Source organism: Camelus dromedarius, chromosome 1, assembly GCF_036321535.1.
Source record: "Camelus dromedarius isolate mCamDro1 chromosome 1, mCamDro1.pat, whole genome shotgun sequence".
Classification (NCBI taxonomy): Eukaryota; Metazoa; Chordata; class Mammalia; order Artiodactyla; family Camelidae; genus Camelus; species Camelus dromedarius.
The window spans coordinates 78,458,720-78,475,915 of record NC_087436.1 but is presented as its reverse complement, the minus strand read 5'-3'; the positions used below and the strand labels follow the sequence as shown (position 1 = coordinate 78,475,915).

Here is a 17,196-nt window from a genome sequence, read left to right as displayed (position 1 = left end):
CACCAGGAATCAGGACCCTGCAGGGAATGTGGCTGGTGGCCTCACAGCTTCCCCCATCTCTGGTGGCTGAAATGACAAGGAAATAAAGAGACCTGTTTTAAAGACATGTCTGGGAAACTCACATAAGCATCTGCTAGTGTTGTCAGAAGAAGAAAAAATGTCTGCACCCTCCCTTCCACCTCCAAAATCTTGCAGGAGTGCAGTCTCATTGTTGGACCCTAAAAATGAGGTTGCACTCCTGAAAAGTTACTTGTTTGACTTGTTAAACAGGATCCACTTGGAAAGTAAAGTTTGTGTTACTATACAGATGTGGCTGTGGCCTCTTCCTTAAATTGCCAACTACGGGTGGATACATGGAGTCTTGCTGGAAGTGAAGGTCTGCACATTACCAAACCTCTGAGCCGTGAAGTCTTACTGCAGTTGTAATTTCTGGATTTGATCTTCCTTGACAGATATTAATGGCTTATTATTGATTATATTTTTAATTATAGTAAAATCTTAATTTATAGGAATCTTGCTAAAGTATAAACCTCGATTAATTAGATTTTTTTCTGTCTGCATATCTTATTTGGAAAGAAGTTTTACCACTAGAAAATCAACTCAATAAAGAGTATTCATTTTTATCCAAAAATTAAACAATATATCTAATTATTACATATCTATTGCATAAAAATGGGGAAAATTAATATTTTAAAATATATTTATATAAGTAAATATATATTTGTTTAACCTGTCTCCTTTTATTAGAATTCTAGTTTGTTATACTTTTTATTTATTTTTTTATTTACCAATGTTGATATAAATACTCTGATATACACTTCCTACAATAAACAATACCCTTTAATACATTCCTAGAAGTGGATTTTTTTGTGCCTAAAATGATAGACTATTAGAAGATTTTTAAAGCTTCTAGAAAGATTAGGACACTTTAAATCTCTTGCCAGCTGTGAATGAGTTCCCAGTTCTCTAAATCCTCACCAACATTGGGTCCTCCCATATTTTAAAAAGCCTTGCTAACCTGGTAGTTAAAAATAGTACTTAATTGTCTTAATTTGACTTTCCTTGAGTACTAGAGAGGTTGAACATTTGTTTGTATGTTATTGTCTATTTATATTTATTTTCCTAATGAAATCATACTTTCAGCTTATTTTTTCTATTGGGTTGTTAGACTTCTTTAAAAGTTGACTTAGTAGCTTTTTATGTATTAAGAGTAGAATCACTTATCTCTTAAACATGCCAGAAATATTTTTTTCAAATTGCTGTATGCCTTTTTGCATTTCACATTTTATTGAACTACAGTCAGTTTACAATGTGTCAATTTCTGGTGAATAGCATAATATTTCACTCATATATTTGTTTTCATAGTCTTTTTCATTATAGGTTACTGCAAGATATTAAATATAGTTCCCTGTGCTATATAGTATAAACTTGTTGTTTATCTATTTTGTATATAGTAGTTAGTATAACATTTTATTTCCTAAAGAGTTTACAATTTTTATTTCATCAAAATTTCAATCCTTTAAAAAATGGCATCTGCTCTTGAGGCCATGCTTAGTCTTTCATCCAATATTATGTAAATATTCAAGGATATATTTCCATGCTTTCAGAGTTTGACTTTAAAATTTTATACTTTAATTCCATTAAGAATTTCTTTCATTATCATGGAGGGATGAAGTCAGGGATGATGTTCATAATATTTATGCATCAGTATGCCCTGGGTGCTGACCAATCAGAATGAATACCAGCCATGAAAACTGGGTATGGTCAGATTGGTAGTTTTTGTTGACTAGCAGCCCTGAATGAAATTGGTTTTTCCCCCAAATGATCAGCTGTTAGCCCAACACATATTATATCTTTTCTTCACTGATTTAAAATGCCTTCTTTATCCTATATTAAATATTTCAAAAATTAGGATCTCTTTCTAAAGTTTACTGTTGATTTCTCGTTATATGACTGCCTAGCTGTTCATAGTGAGGCAGTAAATTCAGCCCTCGTTTCGGTTATGGTAGCTTCAGAAAACGTTTGGCTATCTTGTAGAACAATTTGTTAACCTTCTTTTCAAGTCATGGTGACTAGCAGGCAAGGAAAGGTGTCACCCCCTGACATCTGATCATCAGCAGGTAATAGGGCTGCTGTTACACAGTGGGGGCGAGAAAGTGTTCCATTGGGACACCTTTTGATGCTCCCATTCCAGTTTCAAAGGTATATGGACAAGTATAGCAGCCATGATCTGAGGACGGCGTCGTAACAAGAGGCTCAGACCCCACAAGGCTGCAGATCTGAGTCATCTCACTAGGCCAGTGCCCACCAGAGGAGTCTGCCTTCCCTTCTCTTCCTTTCCCTGCTTCCCCCCTACCTCCCCCCTCTTTCTTTCTTTCCCTCCCTCTGGGATCCCCTTCTTCCTTCCTTCCTTCTCTCTCTCCTCCCTCCTTCTCCATCTTTGCTCTCTCATATAAGGCAAGATACTGGTCAAATGGGCTTATCCATCTTAGAATGGGCCAAACACAATTACTTTTATTTTATCAGACTCTTCTTTTATTTAGTATTTTAAAAATTGCATGTGAAATATGCAGATATATATTTATTATAAAACGTTTAAATCATAGACTAGCTTTTATTGATTTATAAGAAGTCTCCCTGTGGATTATAGAGATAGATGAACTGCAAAAAGGATTTTCTTGAATTTAGAGTTAAATGAAAGCCAGTTATCTAAAACTCTCCCAGCCCCATCATTCCCTAGAGTTTTCCCACATGTACAATGTTGCCTGTGTAGATCATATGGAATATTTTTACCATAAGAATCTTCAGTTTCATAAAACTCATAGTTCTAGAAGGCCCTGCCCAGGTAATGACATAATTAGGGATGAAGCTAGGGGCAAATGCAAGCTTGGCAACCAAGGTCTAGAATAGGGCACGTGGGAAGTATTTACAAATCACGGATCAAATGCTATCCAAGGAATGTGCCCTCCCTTTGGGAAGTTAAAAAGATTAACTAGATGTAGATTTGTTACTTATGGAAGTTATACATGCTTTTGGTAAGAAAAGCATATAGAAGGCCTTCCCAGACTGCAACCCCACTTCCAAAGTTAACTACTCTTAACAAATTTCTTATGTATCATTTCAGAAAGTTTCTATGAATACACAAAAATATAGAATAACCCTTAAAATACCCTCCCTGCCCTCCCTCCGACACAGGATAATACTGAATGTGACGTTCTGCATCTGGCGTCTGTCAGTTAACATGAAATCTTAGACCTCTTTTTGCATTGCTATGTGTATGTTATTCTTTGTTATATACAGTAGTACGCTATATACGTATGCCATAATATATTTTGCTAGTTGCTTTTGATGCTCATTTGTTCTAGGAAAAAAGGTCTGTGGATTAGATGGTAGTGATGTATAAATGTTAATTTCCTGGTTTTGATAGGTGTTTTGGGGTTATTTAGGCTAATTTTCTTGTTTGTAGGAAATACACACTAATGTATTCAGGGTGATGGGTATCATTTTGGCAATTTCTAAATGGTTCAGAAAAAAGTCTTTTACTACACTTGCAACTTTTCTATAGATGTGAGATTATTCAAAATAAAAGTCTGAAAAAACTATACAAAAGAAAAAACTTACAGGGTAATTTAAAATGTATGTTTCAATAAAAATTTGCTCACCAAATAGATGAGATTTACATAGTTTCAAGCTAGGGTGCTATACTAGGCTTTTAGAAGCACAGTTGTATGAGGGAATAATTCAAAATGTCTGAAAAATTAGAATTATTTCAGAAAATAGCATTTGTAGACTATAATTCTATAAGATTCCCATTTTTGTGTGGTAGCTCTTTCATAGTTTCCCTTAGGAAATTGTTTCTAATATTTCAGTTATTGTTAATATTTGGAATGTTTTGTTAGTTATTCATTTCTCTTGCTCTAATTTACCTGTTTTTTTCTGATTTAATTCCCTTTTAATCATATTAAATAATTTCTTCCATTTCTTTTTAAAAGTTATTTTGTTTTCTCCGCTTCTTACATACTGTTTAATTATTTCCTCTGTGAACATACCTTCACGCCTATACGTTTTCATATGTGTCCACATTAGTAAAATGATGGTGCTGCTTGATTTTATCTTGAAATGTCTCAGTATTTTCCTTGATCAGTAAGTAATGCTTTATGCATGTGTGAGATTAGTTATTTAAATAATAGCTATATAAGACCTAGTGTGACTTTGTTATTTTTATCATGAATGTAAATAATAATGTATCTCAATTTAGATGTGATTTAATGTAACTTTTATTTGATAAGATATAATCCCTATGGTGGGGAAGGGATAGATTAGGAGTTCAGCATTAACAGACACAAATTACTAAATATAAACTAGATAAACAACAAGGAATTACTGTATAGCACAGGGATTCAATTTCAATTTCTTGTAATGAGCCATAATGGAAAAGAAACTGAAAATGTATATAAGTATGTGTATGTATAACTAAATCGCTTTGCTGTACACCTGAAACTAACATTGTAAATCGACTATACTTCAATAAAAAATAAGAATAAAAATATATAGCTATAATCCCTGTAAATAATTAATTATTGCTCACATTCTTCATTGATGGCCATTCATTAATAATGTTTCAAAATAATTCTGACTTCTTTACATTTCATACTCTGTATAATGAGCTTGTTTTATTTGGAGATAACATGATTTCATAGTTTAGTGAACAATATGATGATGAGATCTAGCTGCAATAAGAATATAGTAAGAAATATTATTAGCAATGGTTACATCTGGGTTGTGGGAAGTTCTATTTTTCTTCTTTTGCTTACCTATATTTAAAATCTTATTTATAATAATCATATATTGCTTTGTTTAAAAAGTAAATAACATTTTAAACACAGTGTGTTCTTCCGCAGAGCTCAGAGGAGACCCATGAAAAGAGAGATAAAGAAAGGAGTGTGGGGTACAAGATTATGGTTCACAATTTGCAATTCTGTTTCTTCAGTGGTTCTTAAAGGAGTTGAGCAAAAATAATTTTTGTGTTCTTCGCTTTTTGTAGAATGCATTATTTAAGCAGGTGAACGTATTTAATTTTTCAATATGTATGACCTTCTATATGAAAAAGAAGTGTGAGCACTGTAGACGTTCTAACTGCATGTAGTCTTTTGTTTTTCCTGACCACAGGAATGTGCATTCGGAAATGAGTACATGAAGCATCTGTATTAGTTCACTAGGGCTGCCATAACGTATACACAGACGGGGTGGTTTAAACAACAGATTTGTTTGCTCACAATTCTGGAGGCTAGAAGTCTGAGATTGAGGTGTCGGTGGAGTTGGTTCCCTCTCTTCGCCACGTGTCTTCACATAATCTTCCCTCTCTTGGTGTCCCCGTCCAAATTTCCTCTTCTTATGAGGATGCTAGTCATTTTGGATTAGGACCCAACCTAATGACCTCACTTTAACTTAATTATCTCTGTAAAAATTCTTTCTTAATATGTAGCCACATTCTGAGATACTGGGGGGTTAAGACTTCAACATGTGAATATTTGGAGGGGCACAATTCAGTCATAAGAGCATCTGAAAAACATGCTTGTCGATTCAGATACTCTTTGGTTCCATAAACACATGTGGCTCATGTATAGTGGTATTTAACTTCTTCTGAGATAGGGACTCTTGAGAACAAGAAGCAGGGGCCCTGTACCCAGAGAAATACACATACACACTGAATTTCACATCAGGGAGTTTACAGACGCGCCCCGGCCCCTGCCTCCTACCTTGTCTCTGGATCCCTAGGGTCTAGATCCCCTGGTCCAGATGCTGTTAAAACCAAGAAGTCAGAGAATTCAGTGATCTAATCCATCAGATCAGTTGTTCACCAGTAAGTAGTAAATTACAATTTTAGATCTTCCCCCTAAATGTTTATAGTCCATTGGCTATAAACTTGACAACTCAAGGAATTGAAAGTAGCCAAGGGGGTGGAGGGTGGGAAGGGATAGACTGGGATTTCAAAATTGTAGAATAGATAAACAAGATTATACTGTATAGCACAGGAAAGTATACACAAGATCTTATGGTAGCTCACAGAGAAAAAAATGTGACAATGAATATATATATGTTCATGTATAACTGAAAAATTGTGCTCTACACTGGAATTTGACACAACATTGTAAAATGATTATAAATCAATAAAAAATGTTAAAAAAAAAAAAAGAAAGTAGCTCTGTAAAAGGCATCCTCACTCTAGCAACAGCTAACTCCAAGCGCTGCCAGCAGCTCTCCTGAATGGCTGCAGGGGTTCTCTTGGTTCCCAAAGATGTCTCTTGATACCAGGTTTTAAGCACATATCACTACTGAGGTAGGCCAGGCCTGCTCTCGGGCAGTCCCTGGGTTTGGAGCTCTTAGGGGTAAAATTAGGCCACACCTGTCTGCATCTGGCGCTCCCTTGGAGGTGTGGTCTGGCTTTGGCTAATCATCGGTGGGTAGGAGGATCATAGGCTAATTAAGTTGTCTTTCCACTTGGGATCTTCTTCCATCTAAAACCTGAAGCCTTTTGGTGTTCAAAGTGCAAAAGAGACTTACCATTACTTGAGACGGAGTCAGATTTCCAAGGGCTAGGCCTCTAACCAGTCCCTCACGGTGAGCAGGATTACATACCTTTAGCATTGTTTCTGCTTTGTAAGTAAAGACAAGGGAAAAAATCCGAGCCAGCGTTTGTAGAAATGAGCCCGACACCAAGTGTATGGTGTGTCTTTTGATTGGAGCATTTAGTCCACTTAAAGTGATTATTTTTAAATTTAAAGTAATTATTGATAGATATGTAATTGTTGCCATTTTTGTTATTTGTTTTGGGGTTTTGTACTTTTTTTTGTCCCTTTCTTCTCTTCCATTGTAATTTGATAACTATCTTTAGTGCTATGTTTGGATTCCTTTCTCTTTTTCGTGTGTGTATCTAGTATAGATTTTTGGTTTGTGGTTACCATGAGGTATATATACATATATATAGCAATTATATATATATGATCATATTTATGATTATTTTAAGTTGATAATCTCTTAATTTCAAACGCATTTTAACAAGTCTGAATTTTAACTATTCTTCTCCCATGATTACTGTTTTGACATCATGTTTTATATCTTTCTATTTTGTGTATCCCTTAACTACTTATTACAGATATAGATGACTTTTCTTTTAACTTTCCTACTAGCTTTGTATGTGGTAGATTGACTACTTTCCTACATATTTGCCTTTACTGATGAGCTTTTTCCTTTCATGATTTTCATGTTTCTAGTTGCAGTCTTTCTTTCTCACTTAGCAAGTCCCTTTAACATTTCTTGTAAAGCTGATTTGGTGGTGCTGAAGTTGTCTGCCAGACTTCTGAACTGCTATCAAATCTGAGTGAAAGCCTTGCCAGGTAGAGTATTCTTGGTCATAGATTTTCCTTTTCATCACTTCAAGTTAACATGCCAGTCCTTCTGGCCTGCAGAGTTTCTGCTGAAAAGTCAGCTGAGAACCTTAGGGGAGTTCCTTTGTATGTAACTTGTTGCTTTTCCCTTGCTACTTTTAATATTCTCTCTTTATCTTTAATTTTGTCATTTTAATTATAATGTGTCTTGATGTGGTCCTCTTTGAGTTGATCCTGTTTGGGACTTTCTGTTTTCCTGGACCTGGATGTCTGTTTCCTTTCCTAGATTAGGGAAGTCTTCAGCTATCATGTCTTCAAATATGTCCTCTGCTTCTCTCTCTTCTCCTTCTGGGACCCCTATAATGTAAATGTTAGTATGCTTGATGTTGTCCCAGAGGTTTCTTAAACTGTTCTCATTTCTTTTTGTTCTTTTTTCTTTTTTCTGTTCAGCTTCAGTGATTTCTACGACTGTCTTCCAGCTCGCTGATCTGTTCTTCTGTATCATTTATTCTACTGTTGATTCCTTCTAGTGTATTTTTCAGTTTAGTTATTGTAGTCCTCATCGCCGTTTGATTGTCCTTTATATTTTCTAACTCTTTGTTAAAAACTTCTAACTTCTCATTTTGTTCATCCATTCTTCTCCAGAGTTCTTTGATCATTTTTACCATCCTTACCTTGAACTTCTTCTTGGGTAGATTGACTATCTCCACTTTGTTCTTCTTCTGGGGTTTTATCTTGTTCCTTCATTTGGAATAAGTTCCTCTGTTGCCTTGTTTTGCCTAATTTGCTGTTTTTGTTTCTATGTATCTGATAGGTTGGCTATGTTTCCCAACCTTGGAGAAGTGGCCTTTTGTCGGAAATGTCCTATGCACCCCAGCAGTGCTCTCCTTTCTATTCACCAGAGCTATATGCTTAAGGGTTCCACTATGTGGGCTGAGTGGGTGCTTCTGTTGTGGTGGGCTGACTACCATGGGTGATCTTGTAGGCGTGGCTGGCTCCTGTTCTGGTTTGTCAGGCCCTGCCTTGTGCAGAAGCTGCCAGCTGCTGGCTGATGGGGCTGGGTCATGAGGTGGCTGGCTGTGGAATCCTGGGGGTCCCAGGGCTAGTGCTGGCTCACTAGTGGGCAGAACTGGGTTCCGGGGTGGGTAGTTGCAGGGCCAGGGTTCTCAGATCTAGTGGTGGGATCTCAGTGGATGGGGCTATTTCCTGACAAGGCTGGCTGCAGGTTCCAGGCACTTGCCCGCTGGTGAGTGGGGCTAGATCCTGAAGCAGCTGGCAAAGGAGTCCAAGGTGTCTCAGAACTGGTGTTGGCCTGCTGGTGGGTGGGGCTGGAATCCAGAGGGTCCCAGGGCTAGTCCTGGCTCCCTGGTGGGTGGAGCCAGGTCCCAGGGTCTGTGACTGAAGGGCCCTGAGAGTCCTGAACCTGGTATCAGCCTGCTTGTGGGTGGGGCTAGATCCCATGGCTCCTGGCTGAGGAGCCCAATGTCTCCCAGAGCTGAAGCTGGCCTGCGGGTGGCAATTCTGTGACCCACTGAGTCCTGGGGCTGGTGACTGCCCACTGGTGTGTGAGGTTGGTCCTGAGGCTAGTCCTTATTGGTGGGTAGGGCCAGGGCCTAGGGCTTCCTGGGGCTGATAGGTGGAGCTGGGTCCCAGGGTCTCTGGCTGCAAGGCTCTGGGGGTTCCAGGTCTAGTGCCTGTGTGAGGGGCTGGGTCCTGGGCCCTCTGGTGGGCCCAGGGGTTCTCAAGGTAGCTTGCCTGCCTGTGGGTGGGGCTGTGTCCCTGCCCAGCGAGTTGCTTGGCCTGAGGTTTCCCAGTACTGGCACCTGCAGGCTGTTAAGTGAAAGGGTGCTGGGTCCTGGGGCCAATAAATTAGAGGGAGGGTTCCAAAATGGCACCTGCCAGTGTCCACATGGTAGAATGAGCGAGTCTCCAAAACGGCCGCTGCTGCTGTCTGTGTCCCCGGGGCAGGCTGCGGATGCCTCCTGCACCTCTCCAGGGCACTCTCCAAGATCAGCAGGTTGGTCTCACCTAGGCACCTTTCAAACTACTGTTTCTGCCCTGGGTTCTGGGCTATGTGAGATTTTGTGTGTGCCCTTTAAGAGTGGAGTCTCTACTTCCCACAGCCCGCTGGGACTCCTGACAGTGAGCCCCGCTGGCCTCCAAGGCCAAACGCTCTGGGAGCTCACCTTCCCGCGCTGGGCCCCTGGGATGGGGAGCCTGGTGTGCCGCTCAGACCGCTTGCTCCTAGGGGAGAACCGCTGCAGCTGTAATTCTTCTCTCTCTGTGGGTCGCCCACCCGGGGGCACGGGACTTGACTCTGCCCTGTCTACTGGTCTCGTATCTTTGGCTGTAGAAGATACTTTTCTGGTAGATTCTGGTCTTTCTCATCAATAGCTGCTTTGCCTCTTCCAGATTCTGATGGCTCCTTGTGTTCCTTGGCTCTTGCAGGATTACTCTACTCCCTGCCTTCATCTTTACGTGGTCTGCCCCGTGCCTCTTTGTCGTTTTATTTATTAGAACAGTTATGCAGTGTTGAACCTATATTGTTACAATTATGCTTTTATTGGAAATTAATTGACATACTAAAAATTATTGACATATCTAATTTTACTCAAAGCAGACTGACCTATGTAATTAAAAAAACTTGTTTAAAGAAGGAAATTTAGAGATCCTATACTTTGATAAATTAAAACAGTATCAATATTAATATTTTAATTTCATTTCCCAAAGATGAAAACGCTTTTGATGTACCAACTGGTTTTATGTCACTTAATCAACTTGCAGTTGTGCTATTTAGGTAAAGAAAACCATGAGTATACAAAACGAATGATTTTTTTTCAACAACACTCTCCAGAAAAGCTTTATAGGGTTAAATGGTAAATGAAATAAATATTCAAAACTAATACTCAAAAGTTATTTAAATTGCTTATAAATAGTGATCAACTTCTAACCTTAGTCATGGCAGTAGTATTTACACTTTTGGATACAGATGTCAAGAGTTCCTCTGAAGTGCCTTTTTTTTTTTCACTTACCACCATTTTATAATATTTAAGTTTTTATAATAAACATGATCACCATTACAATAAAATGTTCAAATCTGGAAAGACATTCTATCTCTTTTTTTCCAGTGGGTTTAGAAACACTGCTTTTTAATTTGAAAAAGGAACGTGTATAAATGTGATTGACGTAAATCTTGGAAACGTCACGAATATCCAGGATTCTGGAGAGAAATCACTCGTCTCCTGGCAGAAGTGAAAGATGAGCGGAGACCGGGGGCACCCAATGATTTTTTTTTTTTAAACCAACTCATGTTTTGTTCAGATTTCATCAACTTTTCCACTAATGTCTTTTTTCTGTTCCAGGAACCTATACAAGACCCCACATTTTATTTAGAATGCATTTTATTTTATCAATTAATTTCTATTATTCCATATTTTATAATGATTGATGATCAGCAGAAATCCTGACCATTTTTGTGTGTGTGCTTACGTATTTTTCCCCCTTCTCTATGGCAGAAGAGAAAAAACTAGTCCTATGGGATTTGGGGTCAAATTGACCTGAGTTTTAACCTTAATTTTTCCACTTAATTTTGAGGTGTTGATCAAGTCACCTAAGCTCTCTAAACTTCACTTTATTCATCTGTAATATAGAAATAATGATGACAATAATACCTATCTCACTGAGTTGTAAAGACTAAATGTGAATACAGAATCGACTGTAGTCAGGATTCTCGGCATTATTATTACTTACTGTCTAATGAAGATACTAAAGAAAAGAGAATTATCCAGAGAGCAGATGGTCAAACATGATTTTAAAAAGTGGGGGAGGAGGAACGGCACAGAAAAGCCCCAAGTGGAAAAACCAACTCAAAAATAAGCAGCAGTTGATTGTGAGTAAAATGAAGAAGCTTTTCTATTTCTTGCCAGCATATTTATATCAAAATGTGTAACATGGGGCCAGTTTTGTTATTTGGCATGTTTCTGGCCATTTGTAAAAAAAAAATGTTCAGCAGCTGTTGCTCTGGGAGGCAGATGGATGGATGACATTTATGAATTGTATTTTTCAGATGGAGAAACTGAGGCACCACGTGGTTCTTTGTTTTTCCCCAACCTTCCACATCCATGAAACATCAAACTTGGAATGATAGTTCATGAATATCTTCTTCCTTCCAGCTATATACTGCAGAAAGGAATTGCCAATAGATGAGACGGTAAAAATGGGGAGCTTTCTCTCAGGGAGGCCAGCTGAAGAGTCGTGCTTTTGTGTCTGGTACAGATGGCCAACTGGTAGTGCTTACCAGGGCTTCCCTCCCCTGCAGCCACCCGCCCTCAAGTGACAGCTTTTTGCATCTTCTTGTCTAATTAAACCACCGGCAGAGAATGCCAGTTATATGCTTGTGTGACACCTCTGAATATTAAGTAGCTTTTGTAATTAATTATATTTTGAAAGGCTCAATCCTCCATAATTAAAAAAAAAATCTTTGAGAATTAATAGGTTAGCATGATATATGGACTGAAAACACCATGAGCAACAACTTGGCAGTGAGGGAACAACTTTGCATCCTGTGGAGTGTCTCTGTTGATCAATCCTTGATGACCTGAATGCTCCCAATACTAACATCACCGATGTGTTTCTTTTTTGGTCTATCTTCCCGTGCATCCAAGTGGAACCAATTGTTTCTGCACAGGATAAGATATAAAAAATGCAGATAACTTAAATAATTTATTGCCCAACAAGGCAGTCTGTGTCGTACAGGAGAATGGGCTACAAGCAGCTGTCTGCCTCATATCGCCCTCTGGGTTATGACTGCAATGCCATTTAGTAACTTTTGTGTCTTTTGTGCTGGCAGCGACATTGAGGCCGGATAATGGATGCTGGCAAGATTTTGAAATCACAGACAAGGAAAGAGCGCCTTTGATCAGGTGTTCGTGTTCTCCTGTGCTGACCTCATGGCACGGGGCAGAACTGGCCCACCCCAGAGGGCCATCCAGTATGCCGGGGCTGTCTCGGTGTGGAGCCTGCTCTTTTGCCCTTGAGGGGCTGGGCAGCTGAGGAAGTAGGAGACTTGCTGCTGGGTGATATTCTGCCTCTGGGCCTTGTATTGTGTGGTTTTGCTTTTTCGGTGGGGGCTTTTAAATCTTAGTCTGCAGGGTCTAGGTTGTTCAACCAGAAGCAAATAGGAGAAGGGACGATGGTGGAGTTAGGTGAGCAAAAATGGGAAAGGGGCCATACCCACACTTATATTTAAAGGCTGTTTGCTGCCCTTTCCTTTCACTGGGTCTCATTCTCCTTCCTTCTTCTTTCTTTTCCTTTCTTCACCCTTCCCCTTGTCTGCTTGTCCGGATTTTGCATTTTTTGTTTCAGTGGTTGGCACCAGTATTGTTTTGCTTAGATTTCAACTTGGAGAGTAGCAGGATTATGCCTCAGCAGAACAGAATTTTAGATCTGGAAGGTATTTTAGGAGTTCTGGACCAGCCGTGGAAAATCTTGAATCTTAAAGATTCTGGGAAGATTCCAGGCTTCCTTCCAGTGGTTTGACTTTTTGTTAAATGAATCTAGGAGTGCCGTCTGGCTGAGAAAATTGGGTGTAAGGCTAATGGTTCTAAAGATAGTTATCATCTTAATACTTGATATGCATTGACTGATCCACACTCTATAAACTTTGTCTTTTGATATTTCAGTTACTTTTTAAACAGGTAATAGATCTGCATGGTTCACAACGCAAAATCATTGAGAGATATTTAGTAACAATTTTCCCTCTCCCCTCCACTGAGTTACCACCTCCCAAAGACATAAATAATAACCGTTATCCATTTATTGTATATCTTTTCTGAAATTTTAATGCATAAATAAGAATATATGCCTATAAACATATACATTTCCCCCCTGTTTCATGAGCGAGTAGTAACATATTTTGCATTGTTCTTTGCTTCATGTGTTGTTTTTACTTAATCCTCACAGCAGTCCTGTGTGGAAGGAGCTGTTATTACCCCCATTTTACAATTAGAATTAAGCTCTAGCTGGGCAACTTGCTCAGGGCAACACAGCTGGGTAGTGGAGCTGGGATAACCCCGACTGTCTAACTTGATCAGCTGTGATCTCCATCACTAGGCTGTCCTGCCTCACTGGGGCTGGTGCGGCCTCCCCAGGGTTCCTGCTGATTTGCACAAGTTCCCCGGGGGCTCAGTGTAGTGCTGGCTCCTAACCACAGACTCCAGCCAACAGTTAGGGAATGTGGCAAAACTAATTCCATTCTTGTCAGTTGGCTTGGCTTGGCTTTTCTTTCCTTCATTCGTTCCTTCGTTCCTTCGTTCCTTCGTTCCTTCGTTCCTTTGTTCCTTTATGAAATAATGATTTTTAAAAATTGCGGTCAAATACATATAACCTAAAATTAACCATCTTAACTATTTTTAAGTGTACAGTTCAGTGGCATTAAGTACATTTACATTATTCTGAAACCAATCTTCAGAACTCTTTTCATCTTCTTAAGCTGAAACTCTGTACTCAATAAACAATAACTCCCCATGTCGCTTGCCCCCAGCCGCAGGTGACCTCTGTTCTCTATGAGTTTAACTACTCCAGGGACGGCACGTAAGTGGGATGATACTGTATTTGTCTTTCTGTGGCAGGTTTATTTCACTTAGCATAATGTTCTCAAGTTTATGTTTTACCCAGGTTGTAGCATGTGTCAGAATTTCTTTCCTTTTTAAGGCAGAGTAACATTCCATTGTGTGTATATACCACATTTTGTTCACCCATCCATCCACTGAATTGCTTCTACTTTTTGGCTGTGGTGAATAATGCTGCTATGAACAGGGGTACTAATATCTGTTTGTGTTTCTGCTTTCAATTCTTTTGGGTACATACCCCAAAGTGGAATTGGTGGATCATATGGTAGTTCTGTTTTTAATTTTTTGAGGAACTGCCATACTGTTCTCCATAGCGCCTGCACTGTTTTACATTCCCAGCGGTGCACAAGGGTTCAATTTCTCCACATCCTTGCCAACATTTGTTATTTTCTTCTTGTTCATCTTTTTTTTTTTTTTTTTTTTGGCTCATAATCATCCTAATGGGTGTGAGATATTTCTCTTATAACATTTCTTAATTCTTGTATTGGGTCCACTTGCCAAAGAATGCAGAGTTCCACCTCGGGTCCCTCTTGCAGGCCGGGTCAGGCCTGTGGAGGAACGACCAGCCTGGAGGCCAAGTGAGGCTGGTGACTTAGCTGAGTCTACCCGGTCAGATCCCTCCACCTACCTGGGTCCTTGGTGACCTCACTCTATGCTTCAATGAGGCTGCGTCTTCTCGCTGGTTATTCCTCAGCAGAACGATTTTCTTGACCTTTACTAGAAAGACAGAATGAGCCCCCAGAATGCAGAGGAAACCTTCCCATCTCGTAGGTAACTTACATTCTTTATGCATCCTTCCTGGATAGTTGCTTGCTTTGTTAAAGTGGGAGGCTGTTTAAACCTAGCAATGGTTTCATTCAAAAAGCCGAGTCACAGTTAGACATCCACCTTCCCCCTTTACGCTGTCCTTTGCTTTAGCCTCCCTGGAAAGAAGATGGGAATGTTTCTCTCCCACAGTGTAATACACAGGATACATCATGTCTCATGTGGACTCCCCAGGTGAGTGACTCATTCTGGCCCTTTAGATGACCTCATTTTTTGTCCCATCTCTCAGCTTGGGGCTTTCAGGAGGTGTTTCTTGGGAATGATTAGGTGGCTTTAATCACTGAGGACCCAACTGTGGCCTCATAGCAGTACCTGAGAGAGGTATTTGTCTGTGTTCCCAGGTGTTTGCCCGACATCTAATTCAAGGCTGAGCTGCCACTGGGAAGGAGATGGACCACCTTCTTTTGGGTGTAATCCATTCTTAACCTGTCTTCTGTATGTCCCTGAATAGAGCCATTTTAAAAAGCGGTACTTTTTCCAAATACAAAAGCAAATACATGTTCAAAGCAGAAAATTTGGAAAATGAAGAAAAACACACCACTGTAAATGTTGTAATTCATAGAATCATAACATAGGTGCTTGTTTACTTAGAAGGTAGTGGAGTTTTCCTACACCAACAAATATTCTTTTACCATATAACTTAAAAAAGTTTTTTTTGACTTTTTTTTAAAACTTTCCCCCCATACAACTTATTTAGTGATAAACTTCATGGCATCATATGGACATTCTATACTTTATTTAAGAAGTCCTTTATTGTTGGAAATTTGACAGTATCCTCTTTTGGCTGTTAGGAACTTTCATGAACACCTTGGTACATATACTTATGAAAATTATGTTATTTTTAAATGGTATTTGTGGAAAGACATGTAGGAGGGTCTGTTTTATGACAGATGACCCTGACTCCACAGGGAAGTAGGTTGACAGTGTAGGGACAAATGTTAATAAAAGGGAGTGGAATGAGAGTGCCTTCCTTTGGAGTTAGGACAAAGAGTGTCCGGGCACTGATACCAACTCCAAAGAACTCAGAACCAACTCAACATCACTGTTTTGCCAGTTTGATTGGATGCCCAGAGTTCTGGGATGTTTAGGATGCTCTTTTTTCTCCCTCCCTCCCATTCGTGGTCCTGATTAGTGGAACCCTGGGAAATACCTCTCTAGCAAATTAAAGCCAACAGCCACACCTTCAAAATATAGATTGATGCCTTTGTTTGATTGTTTTGGGAGATGTTAGGTAATCACAGCAGGGCATTTCCTGAAGTAGCCTATATTCCCCCAGGACATTTCTTCCATTCCTATTGCACGGATAAAGAGCATTATATCATTGTTATTCTGGGTGTATCCTCTCTTGTTGGCGATTTACTGCAGACAGTCCTGGCTTTTGTACCCCAATGCATTCCTGAAGATTGTGTCCTCAAGCAAATTTTTAGAAATCATATTTTCTAGTAAAAATAACATCACAGTTGAAAACCTGCATGTTCATACCAATTAACTTAGAATCAAGTAAATCATAGGTGTGGCAAGTAATATGTCATTAAAACAAAGAAACATCTTTCTATAATTGTTCTAAATCTTCCTTAGAGCTGTCAGAGACATTCAAAGTGGTTCCACTAATTCAAGTTATATAAAGTGAGCATAAATGTATGGCATGTATTGTTTATTCAAAGAGCCCCAAATGTACATAGAAAATAGAAATAGAGACTATAAGAACACAATTCCAAGGCATGACAAATTTAGCCCTTGTCTAGATCTTCAGGGCTGAAGAAACTTGAGAAAGGTCTATTCTGCCTCATTTGATGGATAAGGAAAGTGGGTCCCGCAGCATTAAGCAACTTGCTGAAGGTCACCACGGTTACCTTAATTCAACATGTAATTAATGATGGTTTTGCCTCCTTTCTGAGATGTAGTAAGTAGATGGTGTGGTGTGCTTATCAGAATCCTACTTCAAGACTGAAGCCCTCATTACCCCAACTCCTCAGAGTTTTGGCTGTGGACCGCTCCCAGCTGAGTCTCTCTCCCGGCACTGGCCCTTGGCTGCAGAAAGCCTCTTTACCCAAGGGCAGCTCCCATCTGATGACTGGGGTGCCTGGTTGATGCAGAGATTAAAAGGCCTGGCCCTCCAGCCCCACTGAAACAACTTGGAAGGGCCAGTAGGATCAGCTGCAGCCCGTGTTGTCCCTGCAGTGAGGCCCGATTTCTCCCTCTGCCAGTGTTGCTTCCTTCCCTCCCCTCCAGGTATTGATCCTGAGAGCACTTTCTAATAAATACCCTGCATGCAAACTCCATTTCAGAATTTGCTTTTCAGGGAACTGAACTATGATGTTAAACAAACCTTTGGGTGATATTTTGGATCATTG

At 39.5% G+C, this 17,196-nt stretch overlaps 1 long non-coding RNA gene across 1 annotated transcript in view; it reads left to right on the top strand.

Annotated features, from left to right (window-relative positions):
- LOC116156510 (uncharacterized) overlaps nucleotides 1–17,196 on the top strand; it is a 156,368-nt gene that overhangs the window by 89,623 nt on the left and 49,549 nt on the right. The window contains exon 2 of the long non-coding RNA XR_004140355.2: nucleotides 11,455–11,598. This is a non-coding gene — a long non-coding RNA (uncharacterized LOC116156510). The remainder of the gene's footprint in view (nucleotides 1–11,454; nucleotides 11,599–17,196) is intronic.